The sequence below is a fragment of the Nomia melanderi genome, chromosome 13 (assembly GCF_051020985.1).
Source record: "Nomia melanderi isolate GNS246 chromosome 13, iyNomMela1, whole genome shotgun sequence".
NCBI classification, from domain to species: domain Eukaryota; kingdom Metazoa; phylum Arthropoda; class Insecta; order Hymenoptera; family Halictidae; genus Nomia; species Nomia melanderi.
Genome location: NC_135011.1, coordinates 4,972,145 through 4,996,005, shown reverse-complemented (window position 1 = coordinate 4,996,005; position 23,861 = coordinate 4,972,145). Strand labels below are relative to the sequence as shown.

Below are 23,861 nucleotides of genomic sequence, written 5' to 3'. Positions count from 1 at the left end.
GTTGGAGTTAATGTATTTTGTTTGACTTGTAGAGTTTACGGGGGATTGTAATTTGTTTGCAGAGTAAAATCGAAAGTCGGTTTACTAGGGGAAAGTTAGAACCGTAACTTCATTAAGCAATGAATCCTGTTGATCTTACAGCTGAAGAAAGGAACATCGTCAATGTTCGTCGGTTACAATCGAAAGTTTAGTCTCCGCGGCCGCGTAATCTCGTTAAAGAAACGCTTCTAGGTGCAATCCAACTGTGTCTTCCAACTCGGCGAAGTGACTGCGCAACAAAAAGAGTAACGAGTTTCGATTACCGAGAAAACTACGCTCGGATCGTCATTGCGCCGAAGGATCCGATCGAGAATCTAGATCCCAGACCCACCGTCTTCCCGCAGCTACACGCGATCGTATATTTTTCCGCGGGGAAACAGCTCGGAAAATCAATTCAGTTCGATCGATTGGACACTTCCAGCAAAATTGAACGACCTATTGTGTGAGAACGCAAGAGCTTAAAGTTTGAAAGGTTATCTTCTCACGCGTGATTGCGAAATGGTGCACCACGGTTACTTAATATTCAGGACAACGACCCTAAGATTCCCGTGTGTCTCTCAATTTATTCAAATTCGTGCCTACGCTATTTCAAACTTCCATCGAACAGCTGCGAAAAACACGATCGTAACCTAATAAAACTCTGAAACTCACCTTCCGAATGAACCTCTTCGCGTCTATAATAATAAGAATCCATCGCGATTGTCCAACGATCGTAACGATCTCCGAAACACCTGAACCCAATCTTCTATACACAATTCCCTCCCGCGACAACGGAACAAAATGGACGCCGAAATCCCAAATAAAATGGCCGACGCTTTCCTCAAAAGGGAAAGCGTTTCCAATACGATCGGCTATCGCATCGAAACCGGAAGTGGACGGCAGGCGGAGAGAAAATCCGCGCGAGCGGGCTGGCTGAAAAGCAAGATTTATCCGGAAATCGGGATACCGCGGCCGCGCGGCTCACGCGATCAAGGAATCTTCCGCGTGCGTGCATACGGGCCGGCTCGGCGCAGTTTTCACTGCAACCCGAGTTGCGCGAGGCGCGGCCCCGGTGTCCCCTTACAGATTTCTATGCAACTATAATTAGGTAACCGACACCGGTCTCCTAAGGAATCCCTGTTAGCCGTGGAGCTATGCCGGCGCGGAAAGTGGCGCGAATATTTTCGTCGCGAGGAAAGCCGAAATTAAACGCGGTGCCGCACTTTTACCGGCCGGCCACCAACACCACGCCGCGTATACTTAACCCGGCTGCCTCTTTCGCTCTTTCCACCGGCGATTCTTTCTCTACCTTTTTTCCATGGACGCGACGGGGATCCTTCTTTCTTCGTTTTGCTGGAGCGCGAACGCGAGCGACGGCCTCGACCGCGCGCCACCGGACCTCGCGGCTTCAGCGGACGCCATTATTATCGCTCTCGAACGCTACGGCGCGCTCAACTTTCCCCTGTGACCCGGGAAGTTTGATCGACTCGTCGATTGTCACGAGAATTTTGAGTGTTAGGTGTGGTAATGCTTTTTCTATTATAATTTCCTCAATTTCCGTAGTAAATTAGGGGAACGGGTATTCTGACTTATGTGGATCATTTGGAAAATTTGTGCATGAAGTAGTTATCGATGATCTGGTATCGTTGTATTACTGTAATCTTCCTTATTGTAATCGTTTTCCAGGAATCCGGAAGCTCCTGTCGTCGGTGATCACCGTGGCAATCAATCCTTTGCACTCCGATTTTTCGCTACTTATGATCATTATACTCTAATGAAACATTGATTGGAGCATTGATTGTGTAATAGGAACAATGCACGAATCAATGGATAGAAATATTCTATTTTAACATTTTGCGTAATTAAGTACTATATAATATGATATTGAACATTGAATTTACAATTTGCTGTATCGAATCGGATGACTGAGTTGCCTGCGCAGTGCAAAGGGTTAAAACAGTGAAAGTATTGCGCAACGGTAGGTATTACGTGGAAAGATGCACTTTCGAGGGAGGGAGAGATATACTTCTACGTTATCCTCTAGAACCGATGTCACTCAACCATTCCAGTTCACTGCTTATCGCTGCTCGAATCGCGAGATCGCAAGAAACACGAGTGTCTAACGAACAGAACCTTCTAATTGATCGAAATGCTTTCTAAGTCCTTAAAAGGATACAATTTCAGATCAATTTTTCCGCAGTTGCGCGCGACTTAATTGCATCAGGAAAGTAGCGAACTACTTTCATCGGGGCATTGCTAGGAGCTAAACAGAATTTCCCTTTCACTCGGTGCCATTTAATCCCAACTATATTACCGGTACCATAAAAAGTGCTTGATCGCTTCGTGATCATCATCCGGAATAAAGATATCATCAGGGACCGAATAAAAACACTGCAGGCCGGGGCAATAAAGCGTAAAGAAGAAGATTCAGTTTCCTCGATCGGACCCACAAGCGAGGGGACCCAGTTCCGTCTCGTTCACCCCGTGGGTCAAAGTCCTTGACCCCCATGCCGCGGCCACGGAGGCTGGCTCAGCCTCCGGTTACCGGATATCGTGGTAGCCAGTGGACTTTACGACCAGTCGTTTTTAACTTTCGCGAGAACCCACCTTTCGTCATCCCGTGAAAAAACTTGTTTGAAAACTCGCGCGACACAGAACCGCGTCCCCATCGCTAGACGCGACTGGTTGCCTTCTCGCGACTCCGCGGTGCCCGCCTCGGAGGGAGGGGAAAGAAGAAGAGGGGACGGCGAAGAGGAAGACGAGGATCGCGGCGGGGATCCAGCATCTTCCCTTTCGTTTTCTCCTCGCGACGAGTTCCTGTTAGGTACAATGGACACCGGACGATCTCCGGAACGCCTCGAGTGCCGGAGTTGGGCAAAATGTAATCTGATTACACGTTAAGACTAACGATTGAAACGTAGCTCTTCACGCGATCGCGAGTTACCGGCTGTATTTAAGTCTTTGAAGTCTTTGAAGTCTTCGAAGCTTTTCACTAGAAACTTCGACGCTCTCCGATGAGACATAAAGGGCACTGTTTGAAACGAACACAATTAAGAAACAAAGTTATTTTATATAAATATTTCACGTATCGATGCGTTATAAGAAACTCAATATTATATATAACACTTTGTAATTTTGTCATATTAAATCAAATGGTGACTAAGAGTCGCCTCTCCAGTGTAATGGGTTAATAATTTGATTCGTGATTTGGTATCTGAAATCGACAGTTGCGGAGGATGATCTAATTGCTCGACTAACGAGAGATTCATGTTTCCTTTTCTTCTGGTATTTAAGAGTTTGATGTATAATTCAGGTTTTTATAGGAACAGTTCTTTCAGTATGTTCTGAACGGATTAAACTTATTTGTAAATTAGCAACGATTGGCAGTTGTGCTGCGCGTTTGACAAATCGGTTTACTCTATTAAAGAGGATTCAGATAAATTTTATAATGAAAGAGATGCGATGTCAGTCAATTTTAACAGTGAAATCTGTGCACATTCAAAAATTTGAGTTGGTTGTTGAGTCGTGAACCACTGAATCATCAAAAATAGTTCGTAATTGAACCGTATTGCAGTCGAATTATTTTCAGTAATGTATAATTAGATTATATTTTGCCAAAGTTTGTCTAGTGAAGATACCGGACGTGACTCGCCTCGAACGATTGCTGGCCGGTCCGAGCGAAAACCGTCCTCTCCGCCTCTGAATCTTGCTGCTGCTCGGTCGTGCGATGACAAATGGCGGCGGACCGGTGGAGTTTGTTTGGAAAGGCAGCCGGGCATTCTGCTCAGTCGCGAGAAGAGGACTGGTAGGTTTCGGATTTATATAAAACCGGTGGAAAGGCAACCTGGCCGTCCGAACGCGGATCACGGAGTAACAAAAATCGTTTGGCCCCGGTTCAAGTATTCCGGGAACGAAGAAACGTTTAGGGGATACGGTAAAAATGGAGTAAGAATGCGACGGGGGATGTTTTCGACCGGGGCATGGAATTATAAACGCAGTGCGTGGAATCTTTAGGGATGACAGGTGTAAATTACGAATTTCTCGGTGGATTTCCTTTTTTTCTGGGCCCTGTTCAACCGCGCAATTAACCGGACCATTTTTCATCCGGCTCGTTTGCATACTATTCTAAGAGAAATTGATGTTGAGGCTGGTTGGTACTTATTTCTAAAACTTCAGTCGAAAGTTCCTAATATTCTCAATTTATAAAATTAAGAACATTCATTTCCCGATGGACATTTCATTACTTTATTACATTTAATAATTATAAATATAGAAACCCATTAATAACTATTTCTCCTTCTCTCCAATTAACAGTATTCTCCATAAAAATATCTCCATCTCGGTAATCCTTCCCACAAATTGTTGAAGGAACAAAACATCTGAAAATTCCACTATCGCAACCCATTTCCCCATGCACCTTGCGATACACTTTGTTAGCGGAAGATTCCCAAGATTCCCGGCAGATGGAGTTGAAAGTATAATTTCTGGCCCATAATCAGCGCTCATCATCTCGGTCGGTTACCTCCGGCGTTAAAAACAAACCGGTGTACAGGCTGATCCAGCGGGAATGTTCCTCGGGCGTCTCCGAAAATCCGGGTCGATCAATCTTTTCCCCGGAGTGTTGACCCGAGGACAGGCGATCCATTTTCCGGCTGATCTGCGTGGTCTCCGTGAAATCCGGAGCACGTCACGGGACGAAACCGGGAACGCGGTGGTCCGTTGCGATCGGGAACCGCGGGACAGTCACGGTTCGCGTGGCAGGAGTAGGAAAACGGGCCGGCCGGCTTAATGAAGACGGAACGTTGTTTCGCGGAACCGTGACAAATTTACCCGGCCGGCCGGCCGGCCGGTTGGTCGGCTGCGCTGTTCGTTATCGTGATTAATAATCGGGGAGCAGCGTTCGCCGCGAGCGAACGATGGATCGCCAGAACAGCCGCATGTTGGGAAACGGTCTACCGAGAAACGCTCCCTGTCCAGACGAACAACGTCGAACGACAATTGGCCTGGCAGACGCGAGTGTTCCTGATTCTTGCGCGATTCTGCTGTCAACGCATTTAACCCTTTGCTAAGAGCTGGCGGGCTCGGGATTCGGCTTTAATCCGAACGTATTCGAGACTCACTGCTGTGGTTATTTGTAACGTTATAATTATGTCGTGTAGGGATGAAATTCTAGCCGTTATCGAGTGTCAACGCATTTAACCCTTTGCTAAGAGCTGGCGGACTCGAGATTCGGTTTTAGTCTGAATGTATTTGAGAGTTACTGCTGTGGTTATTTGTAACGTTATAATTACGTTGTGTAGGGATGAAATTTAGTTACCGAGTGTTTGGTATAAGTTACTAAAGAGATATCTATGAAATAAAGGATACGTTGGATCGCGATGATCGGTTTTGTTTTAGTAGTAATAATTGGGAGGATGAAGTACCCGTGTAGTTTAGATAGAACTATTTAGCAAGGGTTTCACGTATAAAGTAAGGAGTTTTTATATAAAGAAACTTAGCTGTGCAACTTCGCTAATTACCACAGTATTGAAAAAAATATAAAATTTAATTCGAATTGATTATCTATTTAAAATATATTACATAACAATATGGTATCTGAGTTTTGCTATATATAGTGGTATAAGTTATCTCAGTGAAAATTGCCATCCGCACAATTCAGTTTCCTGAAAATTAGCCGGTACTCAATGTGTTAAGATGGAAAAGATTTCCGCAGAAGTGGATTCCCTTCTTTGTTCCGCGGAGCCGACGAGAGCGAAAGGACACGCGATTTTTGCAACGGTTCCGCCGATCGGATGCCCCTCCCGGGCCGCTCGCGAGTCGATTTCTCTCGTTGAAAATGACATCTGGTTGTTCTATATTCCTATTATCCCTTGATAAAGCATGAAACTCACTGTATACAATACAAACTCAGATATTCGTAGCTTCTTCTCCCTTCGACAAACAATTATCACAACAGTTGCAGCCGGAAACATTTCGCGCGATACCGGAGAACCAATGCTTCCGACACAAAAGGAATGCTCTATCGTCTACCTTTCCTCTGGCATCTTGAAATATTAAAATCCAAGGAATATCTGCGATAGTTAAGTCTCCGAAGAATCCTCCTCTGCATTTCTGGGCCGTCGGAAAATCGATTTCTCCCGGTGAAAACGGGATCCTCTCCTTGCAACCCGTTCGCACTCGGAGGTATTAACAATCGCGGAATCCCCGTGGTATTTCTGTGCAGCTGGAAAATCGGGATACCCTTGTCCGGATACGTAACTTTCTTTTTTTACTCGTCCGAAATACCGAAGGTGACGCGACGCGAGTTTCTCGGGAGATGTCACGGCCGGAATTTGAAATAATGCTCGACGGCCGGCAGGGGACCGGGGTGCCTGGCAGCGTGAGAAATTGGCACAGCGTTCGATTCGTGGGCGGAGGACTTGTGAATCGCGGCGCAGAAAATTCAGAAAGTTCCAGACGCCAACGGCAGCGACGGATTCCCCCCGATCGATCGGATCCCGCTGTTTCATAGGTGTCCCCCCGTTTGATACGTAAATTCGCCGACCCCGTCGCCATCTAATATTACTCTATTTGCATTTAATGAACTGCCAGGACCGTTTAATGGCACCGGCGCGAGACAGACGAGTCGGCAAACACTTTTTTCTCCACGCTGCAAGGCCTCGTTTGTTTAACTCGCGCGAACGTCTACGGAATATTTCGGTCGGTGCACCGTGAACGTTTCATTAACCGGTTAGCTGTTTTCGACGAGCGCGTCACGCATAAAAAGTGACGATTTCCTGTTGAAATTAGAATTTCGGTGAATATTGAAATATATTCGTGAATTTCAAGATGTTGAGCATTTGGCGGCCAAAACGAAATAAAACGAACGAGTAAAAAACTATAAATAATTGTTGTGAAAGAACTGTGCACAGCGAACGAAGTAGTTGCTCTAGAATCAAGATATTGGTATCCGACTTGCGAACTGCTGTTATTTATATTACTCCGATTTTTCATGAATGTTTTTCTTGCATATACGAACTATGTATGTTTAAGTTCAGTGAATAAATAAGTCTTAGTAATAGAATTGAGGAACAAAACAGTCGTTCCAACTTAATTCTGTGTTACAACAGTCACGTATACTCTGTGCTTCGCGAGCACGCTCGTCGTCGCTTACTTTTTGCGACACATTTTAGGTACACACTTTTCAAACAGATCGCAACAGCTAACTGGATAAAGTTGCGCGAGGCACATCATCGTTGCGCAACGGTTTCCCGCGAGCCGTTCTTCACTCGCCGACTGCTTAATCTTCGATTCCAACTGGGGATTTCTCACCTGTTTTCAGTTTGCACTTTCTTTTCCGTTTCTCATCGTTAAATTTTAGAATCTTTGAACTGAAGGAACTGGAAATTCGACGTCGATTTCATCTTTTGTTCGCGAAGAAAATATCTTATGAGTTCTGGGGATGCGAATGTTAATTACCATTTGAATAAAGATGTTCTAATGTGACTCTAGAAACTTGAGAAATGAATCTGTCCACAAATCTTCACGCGTGCGCCAAGTTTTTGACTAGAGATTCCAAAGTTGTAGATCAGTTATTTACGTCCCGCGCTCAGCTGGCAATATTCACTAATTAATGAACCGAGCAACAGACTTATACCGTAAAATCGAATGGAACTCGACAACCCGGAAGAACCTCGATTAAGAGGTCAATCTTCCCGATTCCGGTTTCCGCCTCCGCCCGAGATCGGACGTCGTCCCCGCGCATTCCGGAGGTAGTGGGTGCGATTCAGAGCTCACTGAGAAACCGGACACGCTGTCGAGATTTCCCGGACAACGGGAAGGAGGCGACCAAGGGTCGATTCGTATGTAACCATTCTGTGTCAGGAAAACGACAGGATAATGACCGATTCGACGCGGATTATGTACAAGCGTCGCTCAACAATGAAATCCTACAGCTTTCAGTTTCAAGTTACAATCCTTCCAATTTCCAATGATCGTCTCTCTCTAATTTCATTGCATTTCATCTGACAATACTACATTTTCCAACATTCCTTATTAATATCATTTCTTTATATAAATTACTCCACGAATTTGTCAGATTTTCCTAATATAGACTCTACTCTCCAAAAATCAATCTTCAAGAGATGATTCCTATACTAATACCTTTTATCATATAAATTACTCCACAGATTTGTTAAATTTCTCTAATATAGACTGTCACAAACAAAACCATGGTAACCAATTCCAATCCGATGCACTTGGCTCCCAAAGTAGTCACAATAGAAGTCCGTACTCAATAGAAATCGGTGTTCAAGGGATGATCGAGCTTTTTTGGAAAAATGAACGATAGCCGAGAACTCGTTCTCGGTTTTCCGCGGAGCCAAGAGGAACCGCGAGGCGAGCGAGCGAGCGGAGACGAGCCGAGACGAGCCCGACCGAGGAGAAGCGGTTGAACGACCTGCGGGGAATTGGTATTCGCGGCATTCCTCCGACGAGAACGATGAGGATGACCGACTGCACTGCCGCTGCTGCTCGTTGCTGCTACTCTCTCCCCCAATTATCCTCGCGCGCATCCCCGGCGCACAATGAATGGGAGAGGTCTCGCTCGGTTTCGTTTCTTCCTCGCGACCACGGTGCCCCGGTGTGTCCAAGGTCACCGGAAGCCGCGGGGAAAATTAACCTGCTTCCACGGGCCGTCGGAGTCCCGGGAACCGCACGCGATTCCCGGATTCCTTTTAACTCGCGCCTTGCATCCCCTTTTCATCCTTGGCCTCTGCTAATGCTGCTGCGGCCTTTGGGATCTTTTGAACTCATGGTTTCACCTCATTTTTAGCAATATTAGATTTGATTTTGAAGTTCGATTTGAACTCTTGAAGTAGATTCGAAATTGATTTGGGTTTTGTACTTTGAAAATAATTTGTTTATCTATTCATTTGATAGGCAGACGCTCTTTAGCATAGAACAGAGAGATGTATAAACGAAGTGTAAGGAGTTTCTAAAGAGTTTTGGTAATGAAATAATAAGCGGGAAGGAATGAAATGTGAAATTTCACCCAGCAATTGGTTTTTTGACAGAGCTTTCAAAGCTATTTAAATTTTTGGGAAACATATCAATTTGATTGCTAAGTCTGTTAACTTTTGTACATAGGCTCATCGGATCCAAAAATTTAAGATATCTTCTAAAGAAGTCAATCAGGAGAAATTGGTGACTTTCGAGTGGATCTTATAGCGTTAAAATTGCATAATAAATACAATTACATAAATAAGTATCGAAGCTTCAATTTTGTTCTTTGTGAACTTAAAACTTCAACGGATTAAGCTCGTTTATAATTATGAAAAATAAATGATATTCTGTGCGGTGGTTACATGCAGCTGCATTTCCGAACTGTACATTTCTGCATATAAGTACTTGGTTTGCCCGTGATATAGATCAGTTTGCTCTAAAACGGTTTGATTCGATAGTTCCACAGATTTTTCTGGTCGAGATTCGTTCGAAAAGGATCGAAAGGAGTGTTTACTCGCGTCAGCCGCGAGATCCGCGTCGAGATCAACGGGTGACCACGTGTTCCCTCCGTTCTGCAGCTGCAGTTCACATGGCCGGCGAGAAAGTCAGTGTTGCGTTGCATTTGCGCGTAACGCTCGATTATACTCTGCTCCGACAACCTACGCGATACCCTCGTGAGAGACTTGTTGTTCCGCGAATCGAAGCTGCTTCCACAGCGCACGGTTTTAGACGCGCACGCTCCGCGGCCGATTCCGTTCATCGAACATCGAATTTCTGCTTTCGCACTCTCCCACGATCGTCTAAATTCGAAAGGGAGCCAAGTTCGCGGCACGCTCTTGAAAGTCAACGCGAGTGAATTTTCCTGACTTCGTCCCCCGATTGACTCGTCCTCCGAAGACTAACAGTTTCAAAAACACTTTTGTAATAACTTGGGAATCCTACTATAACAACGTTTAACACGTCCGTTACCAGCTTCAAATATATTTGTGACACTTATACTCCTATATTTTACATAAAGAAAATGAAATAAATCCTATAGATATTGTTATTTAATGTTATCAGCTGTAGTATTATATTTAAGAACTCAATGTCGCTTTAGTTTCATTTTTCAAGTTGGATTGAATGAGATATTACAATTAGGAAGATCGTCGGCGAAACAAACGCTCGCAGAAAACGTATTAAATTCTTAAGACACAATCATTGGAGAAATTAATGATGCGAGATGCTCGGAAAAAGAAACAAGAAAAAGCAAAAGAGAAAATTTTCCTTCCTACTCGTAAAACAACAGTTACGAGCAGGTAAAAAATTAATGGGGATTGTGCAGTAATTAAATTTTAAATATTGAAACAATTCCCAGAAGCTATTAAAAATTCGAACTTCCCGAACGAAGGACCGAAATCCTTAAGCAAGATGGCGGCGAAGACGGCCAATGAATCGTTTCAAAATGGCGGTACGAGTGGATGAATGTGCCGTACAAATGGCCGTACTGTCGTCGAATTCGCGACGGCAGCGAATGGACCAGAGCAGTAACAATAATTCAATTGAGTATAGACGATATCAGCGTCGCGAAAAACTGTTCTCGTCACTTCGAGGGTTTTCTTGCCTCTCTCATTAGAGTACTGACAAGCTTGACGATGTTACACATCGCGGATCTCTCGATCACCCTCGGCAGAGGGAGGGAGCAAGTGGAATACTCAACGGCAAATTGAAGAGCCGGAATATTTCCAATATTCGACTCAATTAGATTGTGCGCTGTAAACTGGAAGAGTTCTTTGAACCTGATTATCATCGAATGATTCATGCGTATTAACATTTCCTATAACAGCCGCTTTAGATCTGGATAGTAGCAGATAAATATAATAGACGTTTGAGAATTAGAAAGCAAAGTGACCTACGTTTAAAGACTGAGAAGCATAGGAAGAAATATTCGAAATCTATTATAACTTAATCCATCACCCACTAAATACTATATCAAACGAGCAATTTCGAACTTATCCTAACACTCGTATCAAATTGAAACCGTTCAATGTACAAATCATGCAAGTTAAAAGTTCCATTTAATATAATACGTCGGTATATAACAGCATCTCACAATAATCGATCGAAGGAGCCTATTAACTCGAAATCGAGATTACATCTCTAGCTAATTACGAAAATAATATATTATTCGCCGATATAGATAATAATATCCCTTATGGTTTTTACTCAGTGGCGTGAAGGGAAAGCGGCGGAAGAATGCGACTAATATTCTCCATGGCGATGCAAAAAAGCTATTCAATATCCTCCTCGGTGTTATTTCTGAGACAGAATGTTGCGCAACGAGCGAGCCGGCTCTCGTAAATCCATTTTTACGATACAGCGTAATTTCGAGGCGCTTCGGCTAAACAGCTCGAATACCAGGGCACCGCTCGCGCCGCGTTGGAAAATCAACGAGCACGCTAATCGGTCGAGCATCGTCGTTAAACTCCGCTTTTTGTCCAATTTTATTCGCTAAGATAAGCGATTCTGGTTCATGGTGGGAGTCTGTTCGTCGATCCCTCGTACTCGCGGCTCCGATACCTTATCGTCGGCCCGTGGACGAGCTACGGTTCGCAGGAACCCGTTTAATCGCGTCTTCCAGGCGAGCGTGCATAATATCGCTGCATTTCTGGCATTTCACTTCCTTGTTGAGAGCCTGCTTTTGTCGGCTCGATGCTGGCATTAACACTAGGTTTACGGACATTTATTGTACCCGTATATTCTATTGTTCCTAGAAAAATTGATGTCGGTTCAGTTTCAGGATAAATACCTAAGACGCACATATTTGTAATTGCATCGAACAAGATAAGCAGTTGTCGAATAATGTTTCGAAAAGTGAATACTCGTCGAATTGAATATAATTTTAAGCAGGTAATAGTACCGATTGATAGTATCTAATGTTAAGCATCAACTTGAAGCTATCTTGTAGAGATTCTCTTGATGCTGAACTGATTGAGACAGTAACCAGCAATGTTTTCTTCTAATTCTTTGATTAGAGATTTTGATGCAATTGTATCAAATAGCAATGCTACAGTGGAATTTAAATTATAGATGTTTTAATGGTACCTTTATTCCAGTATCAGTAGACTAAGTTCTTATTGAATATCTGTGATTATATCTTGTGTTCCATTTTTCCTCGATAATCATGCCAACTGGAAAGTTCGATTTACTATCGAAAGCGTGGGACCGAAATCAGAATAAATCGATTCGATCCCAGTCGCGGTAGAGTTTCTTTCTAATTACTTTTTCCGAGCGCCGTTTTCTCTTTGTCAAACGAGCGTTACGAGTGTTACGACTTCCACGCTGTCTGTTACTCAATACGAGCGTTCCCTTTTTCTTTCGTCGCGACGGAAACGCGACGAAGGCTGCGAGCGACAGCAAGAGTTGCGTCGAAGGATGGCACGCGACGATATAAATAGGTGACAAAGCTACAGTATACTGTTCCATGGAAAACATCGTTGAAACTCTCAGAAATTCTGACGCATTTCACATTCTTAATACCCACAATAATGAAAGTCTTCAAGGCATTCGAAACATTGACATACTTTCAAGACTCCCAAGACATTCGATACGTTCGCTAAAAACAGATTGCCAAAATCTTCGAGGACTACCAAATTTCAAAGACTCCCAAGTTTTCAGAACTTACAACACTCTGGTAAATTAACATGACCCTCTGCACTGCAAACACATCTCCCATTTCCCAATCGACTTGACCGAATTCTAAAGTTTAATATTAACTGTCAAACTTTGTATAATGTATACATCAATACATGACACATCGAAGGAAAATAGTTTTGCTCCTCGATGTATCTGCGATTTCTCGTCGAGTCAATTCCAGAAAATCTCGTCCGCATTTTATTCGAAAATGCAGAGTGTCTCCATTGAAAAACTTCTGGATTGCCAAGGTGTTGACATCCGAGACGACTCGAATCCGTTGTACACGCACTCGAAACGGCTAGATGGCTAGACCATCACTACTACCTGTTACTCGGATGCCGTCGTGCGCGGAGAACACTCTCTGGAATTCGCAGATTCATCGGGCACGATAGGAGGAACGAGCCGAGTGTTTCCGGTATCGCCGTCCTCCCACGCGCTCGCCTCGTTTTTATGGGGGTCTCCGGTAACCGCGGCGGGATTCCCTCGACATCAAATTGTATTCTTCCGAGCCGGCACCGGTACGCTAAAAGATATTCCGAGGAATCTCCTCGAAACGCTCGCGACAAGTAGACCGTGGATTTTGTGCTTGTAGCGTACGCAAGATCGCCTGCAACTCGGTCCTGCAAAAAAGTTTTCAGGAAATTCGATCCGGTTTTTATCGCGCGAAAAAACTTATCGACAGATCTGCGCGTGCAACGAACGGCGTTTTGTTTTATTCTAGTTCTCGCGATGTGGAGAAACGATTTTGTAGAACGTAGAAGGTAATGTGTGTCGAATAAAGTATATTATGCAAATGTTCCCTTGCTTAAAGTGGAAACTTGGAATTCCCATTTCCAGTTGTTGCCAATTTTTCCAACGGTAGAGTAGAATTTAAATTACCTATTTCCTGTACAAGATAATGCAAACAGTTATCTTGTATACGATTCCTTTTTCTCACTTCGGCAGCACGTTCTCCTCGCACGAATAACAACGAACGACATGAAACACCGTCACGAAAGATGCCGACGCAAATTAGGATGTATATTCGTCTTAATACAGTCATTAAAATGATTGAATACATTGTTACTTTGTATTCACAGGTTGGTATCCGTTAGTTTTATACTACATACATTTCCTTATAGTCACGACACTCGATTCGGTTTATAGAGTTAAACTTTTGGTGTCACGTTCATCGGTGACTCCAAAGTCGCCTGACTACTAATTCTAAAATATGCATGCCTTCTGAATTTCCGCCGCGAAGAACGGGTTTCCAACTGTGCAACATTACCGATAAAACGGCACTCGCGAGCGCCGCGAACCGTTGAATCGTGCGGCGAGCAACGAAACGATATATTTTTACAAGGATGCCTTTGAACCGATACAAAACAAGCTGACGACTCTTTTCCATGCGTCATCGAGTCCGACACTCGACGGGGAGAAGAAGGCGGCCAGTCAAGCTAGTGATCGAAACGCGACTGCGTTCCTTCGCGAGCCAATAGCGACCGACTGGCGGCAATTATAACAGTAAAACGATGAATCGCGAGCGGGCCTGGCTCAGCGATCGTGAAATGAGGATGTATCCGCGGCGCGAATCGGAAGCGTTCGCGGACGCGACCGTCGCGCCAATTACTCGGGCATTCCGCGGCTTTTCTCTTTCTTTTTCGCGATATGTTAAACACCATCTCCGTGATCGAAACATCGAGTCGAGTTAAACGCAGCCCTCGGCGAGTAAACGCGGCGGAAAAAACGGGAAGAATTCGGTGTACGGTTACGATCTTGATCTGATTTCTATGGTACGATAGTCAGCCGCTATTTGTAATCGAAATTATAATTAACACGTTCGTGGCTCACCTGATTCGTATATGGGCCACCACGATTTTTATATGCAATTAGATTGGCAGAAATTTTGAAAATAAGTGCTTCACCCCTTTTGAACCCTTTTTTGAGGAAGTTTACAGTATAATTAGAGTTAGAAGGAAATTGTTATTCCTGTTACAAAGCTCCTTATTTTTCTATCAATTCAATCTGTAGAATTAAGAAGTAGTTTCAATCTTCTCTATTACGAATTTTCTGCGTGTAGATATATTATTGCTTTCAATATAATCATGAATCTATCGGTAGGAAAACTACTATTATTTTTTAAAGAACAATGTTCCATAAATCCAAGATTCAATACTCGCACACATTGATCCAGAAATTAGGTGAAAAATGTGCAGTATTATTAGGAAAGGATTTATCAGGGAGACAAAGAAAATCGAACAAGTGGGCAGATTGAGAGCGGCGGCGAGCGACAAAACGCGTTGTCTCGGTTTCTCCGTTTCAAAGAGCACAAAGGGGAATGAATCAATTTTCTAAGCGATTAGAAATTCGCGATTGTTCGCGGGGCGCGAATTATCGCTGCTCGGCTCGGCCGCGCGCGCGCGTTATCACCGCTGAACGATAACCCCTTGAACGGCGCGGACGTCACCCACCGGTGTCCGGCGAGTTTCCACTTCCTGCCGGAGCTTTTCTCTGTGAAATGCGCGAGCCACGTGCCCGTAAATCCGTGCACGCGTGTAAAATCACCGGGTCGCCGGTCTTTATTGCCTTTATCCACGGTTGCCTCGTGACACGCGATCCATCGATCTTTTCTTCCCTGCATCCCTACTGCACCTCTGCTAAACGTTACGGTAAGCCGTTAAGGTAATATTGCGACTCTGAATAATGTAATTCTCAGTTTGCACTTCTGTTCTTCATACCAGACACTTTCCACGAAAGTAAATTCTCGCTACTATTAAATTATCCATTCAGTTTTATAATAAATTCACATGATTTCTGTTTCTGTTCTCAATTTTCCACAGTTCGTTTAAGAAGTTTTAATTGGAAACTTAGTTTATTAATAGAAGAGAAATCATTCTAGTAAATGATTAATTAACAATTTACGAATAAAGAGGAGCTTTCTTGTGATGAAACACTGATCGACTTTCCTTACTTCTTCTTTAACAACGTCCAATGTAAACTAAAACTTAAGTTTCTTACTTCAGAAGGAACTGATTAACTTTTGCTAGAATAGAGGATCGCTCCCAAGAGACGAAAGGAGGAATTTCAAGCAAACTTCAATGAATCTTTATTTCAAAAATTACCAGCGAGCATTACCTACATAAATACCTACAATACAACGTTGAAGAATTCCCCAGCTTCTAAGCGAAACACGCTTTCGTTTGCTCTCGTCCCTTGGACCAGGCCTCGTTCCTCCCGTAATCGGTCGACGGAGCACGCGTGCATACGTATGCACAACGGATTCCTCGGCAGCCACGTACACGCCGCGCGAGGAATCGAGCGGCCGTGAACGAGGCAACGATCTCGAGGAGCTGGTGAATCGAACCGAGGAATGCGAGTCGCTCGATTCAAGTGTGTCCCTCAAAAAAAGAGGGAAAAAAATGGGAATTATCTCCCCTCGGCACTTCATCTCCCTCTCCGTCCCTCCGCACCCATAATGCAATTATAAGCTGAAAAGCAGCTTTGTCATCGGCCACTCGAATCAACGTCTTTTTCAACAAATCACTCGAGATCCGAGGAGAAACAGATTCCCTTTTCATCTCTCGTCGAGTCATTCCCGAATCCCACGGAATCCTCTAATTTTCTCATCAGTCTTCCCCGTTTTCTTATCTACCACATTAATCATTGCAGACAGAATATTCCCAAAGCCATGGGATTTGGAATTAAGGAAAAGAATCATTTTACACGCGGAGCTAAGTAAAAAGTGTAGAATATTTTCTCATGTGATCCTTGGCATTCGAAACGAAAATTTGAAAATTTCAAACGTGTCGACGAATAGAAATTAGGATCGTAAGGGTATATTTTTCAACTCGATTACTTGGAGAACGAAGTTTGCTACCAGAAAATTGTTTTCGACTGATTTTTCTGGCTCGCTCGCATTTTTTAGCTCGCACGCGGTCATTCATTAACCGCAGTTTACCTACGGTTTATGACTCCGTGTATATACTCAACGTTCCTGCGGCCTGAAAGCGTTTCCTTAAAGACGTCCGGACACGCCGCTAATTACCCAATCTGCGGTGCCGCCGCGCGATTTCCCGGGAAATACGATCGCGCGACGGTAAGCGCTTTCGAAACGTCGTAGATTCACCGGGGCGATGATAAAGGTTTCCCGGATGACGAGGCGGGAAAGCTTCCGAGGCTTGCGCTCGATAATGAGATTTGCTTGCCTATAGTCGCAGTCTTCTGTCGAAACTTAGAGAATTACTGGCTGCTAACAGCATATTTTCACCTTGTCTCCCGTATTTTATATTTCTACCCTATTTAAACAACTAATTTCCCTTAGCAGCCGCGACGAGCCCAACACAACTCGAAACACCTCCAACCCGAAAAACTCTAACGAGTAACTCATTGAAAATCTCCATTTCCCAACAGTGAACGAGCCCAACTCTAAATTTCAATAATTCCAACAACCCCGAATAATCCGTTTACAAAGAAAAGTATTCCACACAGGAGTTACCTCGAATTTTCAATCATCTACCGAGCAAACAGCAAACTCAACGCGGTCCAAATAAAAACAACAGCATCCTTCTAGCCATCAAAAAGCCGTGAATCAATCACGAAACCAGCCTCGCTCCCAAACAGCCAACGAGGAATCCACACCGGGCCGATCGCGTTATTTCAAGCAAGGGCCGAGCATTCCGAGCATTTCCGCACGCCGAATTCCCATGGTATTATTGTGCGGCCGCTGTATCACTCGCTGCGCTATATTACTCCCTCGAACCCATTCGCCGGCGATGATTAACGCTACTATGTTCGGTAAGAGTCCGGGTTCTCGTTCGGAGGCCTAACCCGGCTCCCCGGACCGGTTAATGGGTTAAAGCGTGGCGAGGCGAGAGAAACAGAGAAAAAGAGAGAGAGAGAGAGAGATCCGCGCGGCGATCCCGTGCCTAAATTTACGCGCGGCGAGATGTAATAAACCGTGCAGCTCCGCCGTTTTACGGTATCCTCTATCCGGGATTCCGAATAAGCACCGGCGCGACCGCCTCGCGTCGCTTTGAACCGATGCCAGCCACCTATCCGCGATTCCCCGAAGGCGGCAAGGTGCGACCGCGGCGTGGAGGAACGTTCCCGCGGCTCGGCCGGGCTGAAAATCCCGTCGCGCCGGAATTCCACGCATTTTTCCAGCCCGCGGTGGAAAACTCGCACCGCTTGCTTATCGATTCCTCTGCCAGCCTACGATCTGTCCCCAGTTTTTCCTTGACAGTCGCTGGCTAGGTTGGTCACGTCCCGCCGGCCGGTCACGTCTGCCTCGAGATTAACGTCTTGATTGGGCACACACGACAAGGATTCTTAATAATAAATCGGCCGCGTCCGCTCTAGCGGCCGGCTTTCACTGAATCTCGTCTCTCCTTCGAATTATACGCCCCGTGAATCGCCTCGGAGCTAAGGACGTCCTCTATCCTGGAGAACTAGGTGGAACTGCACCGCGGATCTGTGTCGATCACCGACCGCTCGGGTAGAGATTTATTCCGAGGAAAAGACTGGCCTGATGACCTATAGCAGCGAGAGTTCATCGTGATTCAGGAGGAGATCCCTCGGTAATGGTTCTTTTCCGGATCGACCTTGTTCAAGGTTGTGGGAAGTAGGTTTCCGGTGGATTCTTGTGTTCTGGGGATGTATAGGACCAGTTTGCGAGGTGTAAGTTCTTCGAGACAATTAATTATTTGTTGAGAACTTGATGTACTTTGGATTGTAGAGTTTGACAGCTAACGCTGTTGCTCGAAGGATATATTTATCGCGAAGAGACTCAAGGATATTGTATTTCTGAAATTTCCAAAGGTTTCCAGTGAAAATCGTACGATCAGTCCCCAATGCCTGAAATCTCGGTTTCAAGGCTACCAGCAACAAGCCTGGCGTATACAGCAACGCCGAGACGAAGTAGGCTGCGTGTCGTCAGTGAAATTCGAGAGGAGATCGCGAACGTACAGATGAACGGTTGTTTCCCGGTGAATGATCGTGGGCCCGGGTGACTTATTGCCTTCGGACTTGGCCGATTCCACGTCGCTCGATCATCCCGAGGCTCATTCGTGCTCGCAGATTATCGAGGGTCGTTAATAACGCCGGATAAATACCAATAAGGTTCGTCGAACCATTTCTCTTCCACCAACGAATCTTTACTACATAAGAGTACCTGCCTCGAGCGACACGAGAGCGCGTCTCGAAAACAGCTAATTCCCATAAATTCCGGTCCCGAGTCGGCGGCAGCGAGTTTCTCGCGACTCGTTCGCTCGGTCCACGTCACGTTTCCGCCTGCTCGGTTCGGGGGATTCTGCGGAATGCTCGCGTGACTCACGACTAATACTAGTCCGGCTTCCCGATAGTCCGATTTGGGAGCCCGGGACGACGCGGCCGAACATCTGTCCGGCGTCCATGAAATGAAGACATAAAATTCGTGGACACCGGGGGATCGATAATTTACTGCGGCTCTTGCTCTTTGAACAGTTCTGCCGTGAATCTTCGGTTTTATTTATTATTTCTCAAGTATTCTTAGGCTAACGGTGTGGTGTTTAGCTGAATCTTGGGCAGCTGTGTAATAGAAAACGTTATGTTCATTCGGTCTCGATTATAAGAAGACAAATCTCTAAGCTAATAAACTCATTCGCATGTATAATCATGTATACATGATTCTTCTTATAACATAATCTTCTATCGTCCTCACATATATTTATAATTTAAAAGTATAGAAGATTTATTCATAGACGCGTCGTTTATTCACGAACACCAGCCACGTTCAGTCAGGTATCACGAATGGAATAGCTGGATCGAATGGCGAACGATCGATTTCCGAATCGGCGAGTCGACGCGATGGTAGGCGAGCAAATTATCGGCCCCGACGTAACCAATGGGCCAGTTCAGGTGTCCCAGGCAAAAAACCGCGAAGTGTCTTCCCTTATGAATTATGCATCGCCCATGAACCCCCGCCGCGGCTAATAGGTGGATCCTCTCGCGGCCACGAGAGCTGGGGCCTTTCTACTCACCGGGTCCGGCAGCGTCGTCACGAGAAACCGTATCTTCCTGCGATATTATCTGTCGGACGGATCTTTCCACGCGAACAGTCGCTTTCGATCTATGCGGGGCATGCAAAACGGCTGCGTTGTGGATCTCTCTGGCAAACAAAAACGTTGGGAATGAACGCGGCCTATGTGGGCCTGATATCGGACCGAGCATTTAATACCTTTTCCCATTTTCTATCTTTTTATTTCCCATTTGCCCACTATCCGTTTCTCAATTTCCTGTTTCCTTTTTCTACCTCCCATTCGCCTGTTTCTCCGTTTTCCATTACCCATCTTTCTGTATCCTCATTATTCTGCCGCTTTTCATCTCGCCATTTTCTTACTTCAGGTCGTTTTCTCCATAATAAATTATTAAAATGGCTCGAAGATAATCCAACACGGCTCGTTAATGGCCCGCGCGGCACTGAAAGCATCGAATCGCCTCCGGAAAGAAAAACAGAGAGTAAACTGCACGCGTGTATGGGAAACATATTTTTAACCTCTGTCGGGCATGTATTCGAGCCCAGATCTCCGTGCCACTTTTACGAGAAAATTGAACACGGATGATTGAGTTACTCGATGGGTCCCGGCTGCCACGAAAACCTTTGCCACTTCTTTCGAACGTGACGACGGTCTCCGAAAGTAGAATCTACTTGACATAGATCCCGAGTGAAAATAGAAGTTAATTCAGCCGTTCACAAGCCAGAACGGTTCACTTCAATTTTCGAGTTCCCTCGGACTATTGCCTCATTGCAGCTAACCGCTTATCAATGCTCCTAATGAGTAGTTAATCGTTTCGCTAAATGAACGAGTCGATTAACCTTTGGTCTTCGGACGCTTAAGCGCTGATGCGGGCAACTAATGCGGGTCAGAAATAACCGAAAACGTACGTAGGTCGGTTTTATGAAAGTTTGAAGCCACTTGCCGACTTTCGGGTAAATTATATCGTCTCTCGGTTCGTGGTTCCTATTTTTAGAAACACGTTTCTGTTCGGTACTTTTCCATTATTCCGACGTCAGTTGTAACACTGTATACACTGCGTGAAAATATCATACCGTTGAAACCTATAAATGGATTCCTTTCTCATTCAATTTTGATATCAACGTTCTTCGTTAATTCTCAATTTGTAAAATAGATAAAAACCTTTCTAATAGAAAATATTTGCAACTTTTAATTCCAGGTATCAGTAGAGCAACAGAGACCCTTGAAGAATGAAAGATGCTCCGAAGCAAATGCAACCATTCATCATTTCTTGAATTAGTCCTCCTGCTCACATCAATTATCACAGTGATCCGAAAACCATCAGCGTGTCTCCTCAGCTTCCCCCGTTCCTGTCCAAACATTTCATAAATCTCTTCGCAACTCTCGTCAGTTTCCACCGAACAGTCCCATTTTTTTTTTCGTAACAAGTTGTCAGAAACTTTACAACCGGTTTCCCGATGGCGACAATTAGCACTAAGTTTACGGAACACGTCAGTTTGACTGATCTCCTGCTGTGCGAGTAATCAAATCATTTACTGGTAACTCGGTATTCCAAACATGAAACTTCCATCTACACGGAACATCAACATTCCACCCTAAACGGATAAACTTCTAATTCCCAAAATCTACGTGGTCGAACATCCATGTTCCTACGAACGACGGAATAAACTATGCAATAAACGCCTCTAAGAAGTATGTACCTTATTCTCAATTATTAACCCTTTGCACTCGGAAGTTTCTCACTAGAAGTGTTTAACATTTCTTCGCGAGGCGAAGGCTTTCTTGAAGCCAACTCGAAGAGTAATCACAAGTACCTCAAAGAACAAAGCTATTTCATTCCAATATTTCACGTATCAAGGCATTATACAAAGTTCAACATTAAACATCAGATTCTATAGTTTCACCGCGTCAAATCAACTGGTGAGAGAGGTCACTTAAGAAATTATTAAAGAAATCGTTCGTGTCAAGCAGCGAGCCGTTTTCGGGCAAGTATGCTCATCATAACGCGAAACCTTGCTACGTATTCACGACGAGTATACTCGTCGAAAGCAGCTGACTGATTAATAGGGGAAAAGGCGGAGCCCTCGCGGAAATAAAAGCGCGAGGTTCGCGAACGAGTCGCGTTGACGAGGAACGCGGATTCCCGGCGGCGACGGCCCGGCACCGAAACACCATAGGAACGCGCGCAATGCTTTTCAGAGTTTTACGACCGGTCTATAAAGTAGCTCGCGGTGTACGGCGGCGTCGAGCGATGACAGAAATCGGACCTGTGCCTGTTTTGGAACGCTTCTAGCCGAGAATAGAAACCGTCCCGGAGAGCGTGCTTTCGGCCACTGGGTCTGGCCCGGTGGTAAACGAACGATTACACCCGCTACGCCCCCTCCGACGATTATTTTCGACGGCACGCGGCCGATCCGTCCACCCCGAATTCACTCGTTCCCCATAAAATCGTCGAACATGTACGCGATATTTTCGGACAACGGGAAAACAAACAGGTCGTTGCTGTTTTCTAGTGAAACGTTCCTGCTCGTAACACTAGAACTACACACGAAATGACACATTCCTGACTCCTTCCTTTTGCAATTATTCAAAAGATCACACACGTTGTTCTGAGAAATTATTAGAGAAATTCGTTTAGCAACACGCAACCTGAATTGTAAATGAACTAGTCTCGATAGCTGCACTCGCAGTTTCTTCGGGAAATTTCGGAAAGTCAAACTGCTCGGTAGTTTTAGCGCTAACATTCTGATTTTGTATCCTTGGGAACGGTTTCTCTAGACTTCAAGAGTGAATAGTTGAAACGAATTTCTTTTTATTGAAAGTTGATTCGAAAGAATTGGAGCGATTGTTAAATTTATGAATCGTATAGGTAATTAGGAACAGCATCGAATTGGGAACGATTTGTTAATATCGATATTCAATGAAGAATACTCTACTCTCCAAACTCCGGATATCTACAATTGGAAATACGTTATTCGCTTCGTTTTTCTCAGATTTTCAAATAATTTCTACTTCACACGACAGGGAAACGATTACCACAATTACAAGGGATCGAAAGATAATCGGATCGAACGGTAAATCGGCGGATCCTCATTCGCGTCACGCCCGACGAGGGACAGCCGTCCCCGCAGCGACACCGGCCGCATGCAGTTTCGGGATTTCGTGGTTGACTCAGCGCGAAATACTTCCTTTTGACGAGAACCACTCGACCCGCCGAAATTTATACGGGCTGACTCACCCCGGCGTACAGGTACCCTTCTTCTTCTCCTCCTCTGTCGGCTCTCTTCACGAATATATATCGAGCGCACGTTCGGCCACCTCGACGCGGCCAGGGAAAATAGAGCGACCAACCGGAAAACAGTGCGCAACGTAGGAGGACAGAATTATTCACGCGGCCTGTAACGAATAAAAGTGACCGGGGCCCCTTTTCCGGGGAATCGCGGCGACTGTTGCGGCCATATTCGTCCCGGGTTGCTTTACTTTTTATAGAACGCGTCATAAGAATAACATTGGTCGCATGTAACGCCGACAACGTTGACGATGCGTTGAAAATCCGATGTGAATGCTGTCAGATAATTTTAGGTTTTATGGAACTGGACACGTGAGCAAATTGACGTTCGAACTCTATAAATACCGTGCGCCTCATTCTTGTGAATACTTGAAAGGCTGCTGAAAATGCTGAATCATTGAATATACTACTGAAAGTAACGAATTATTGATAGTACCACTGAAAATACTGAATTATTGAGAATATTAATGTGAATACTATATTCTGTATTATTTGAGAAGATCGGAAGGAACCGACGCTCGTGTAACCGCAGCCTAAGACTGACCCCGTTCGCAACGCAGGAGAAACGGAGCACCGGTTCACCGGTATCAGGGTAGTTTAGGGTATCCAATCGGTATCTGACTGGCTAAGCTAGGAAGCCCTACCCTGACCACTCTAATGACATTACGGGAACTCACCGATATCCTCGTTTCAACGCCTATCGGTGGATCGCATTTGTCCGACTTCACCCAGGAATTGTGGAAGTTACGGTGAAAAGAAACGGAAGTTTACGGAAATGAAAATTTCCCGATGGAATGTTAAAAATATTAGCTTCCACTATTGGGAAGAATTAAAATTACTAGAAAATTGGAAGCCTGCTAGAAACTCTAGTTCTACACCAATTTTGATGAAGTCATTAGTCACCA

At 44.8% G+C, this 23,861-nt stretch overlaps 1 long non-coding RNA gene across 1 annotated transcript; it reads right to left on the bottom strand.

Moving 5' to 3' along the window:
* Positions 1–1,737: 1,737 nt before the first annotated feature.
* LOC143175240 (uncharacterized) lies at positions 1,738–22,824 on the bottom strand. Its single transcript, XR_012999988.1, has 4 exons — positions 22,704–22,824; positions 22,604–22,621; positions 1,920–1,952; positions 1,738–1,769 (listed from the first exon to the last, which is right to left on the bottom strand). It is a non-coding gene; the product is annotated as an uncharacterized LOC143175240 (long non-coding RNA).
* Between the last annotated feature and the right edge of the window lie 1,037 nt (positions 22,825–23,861).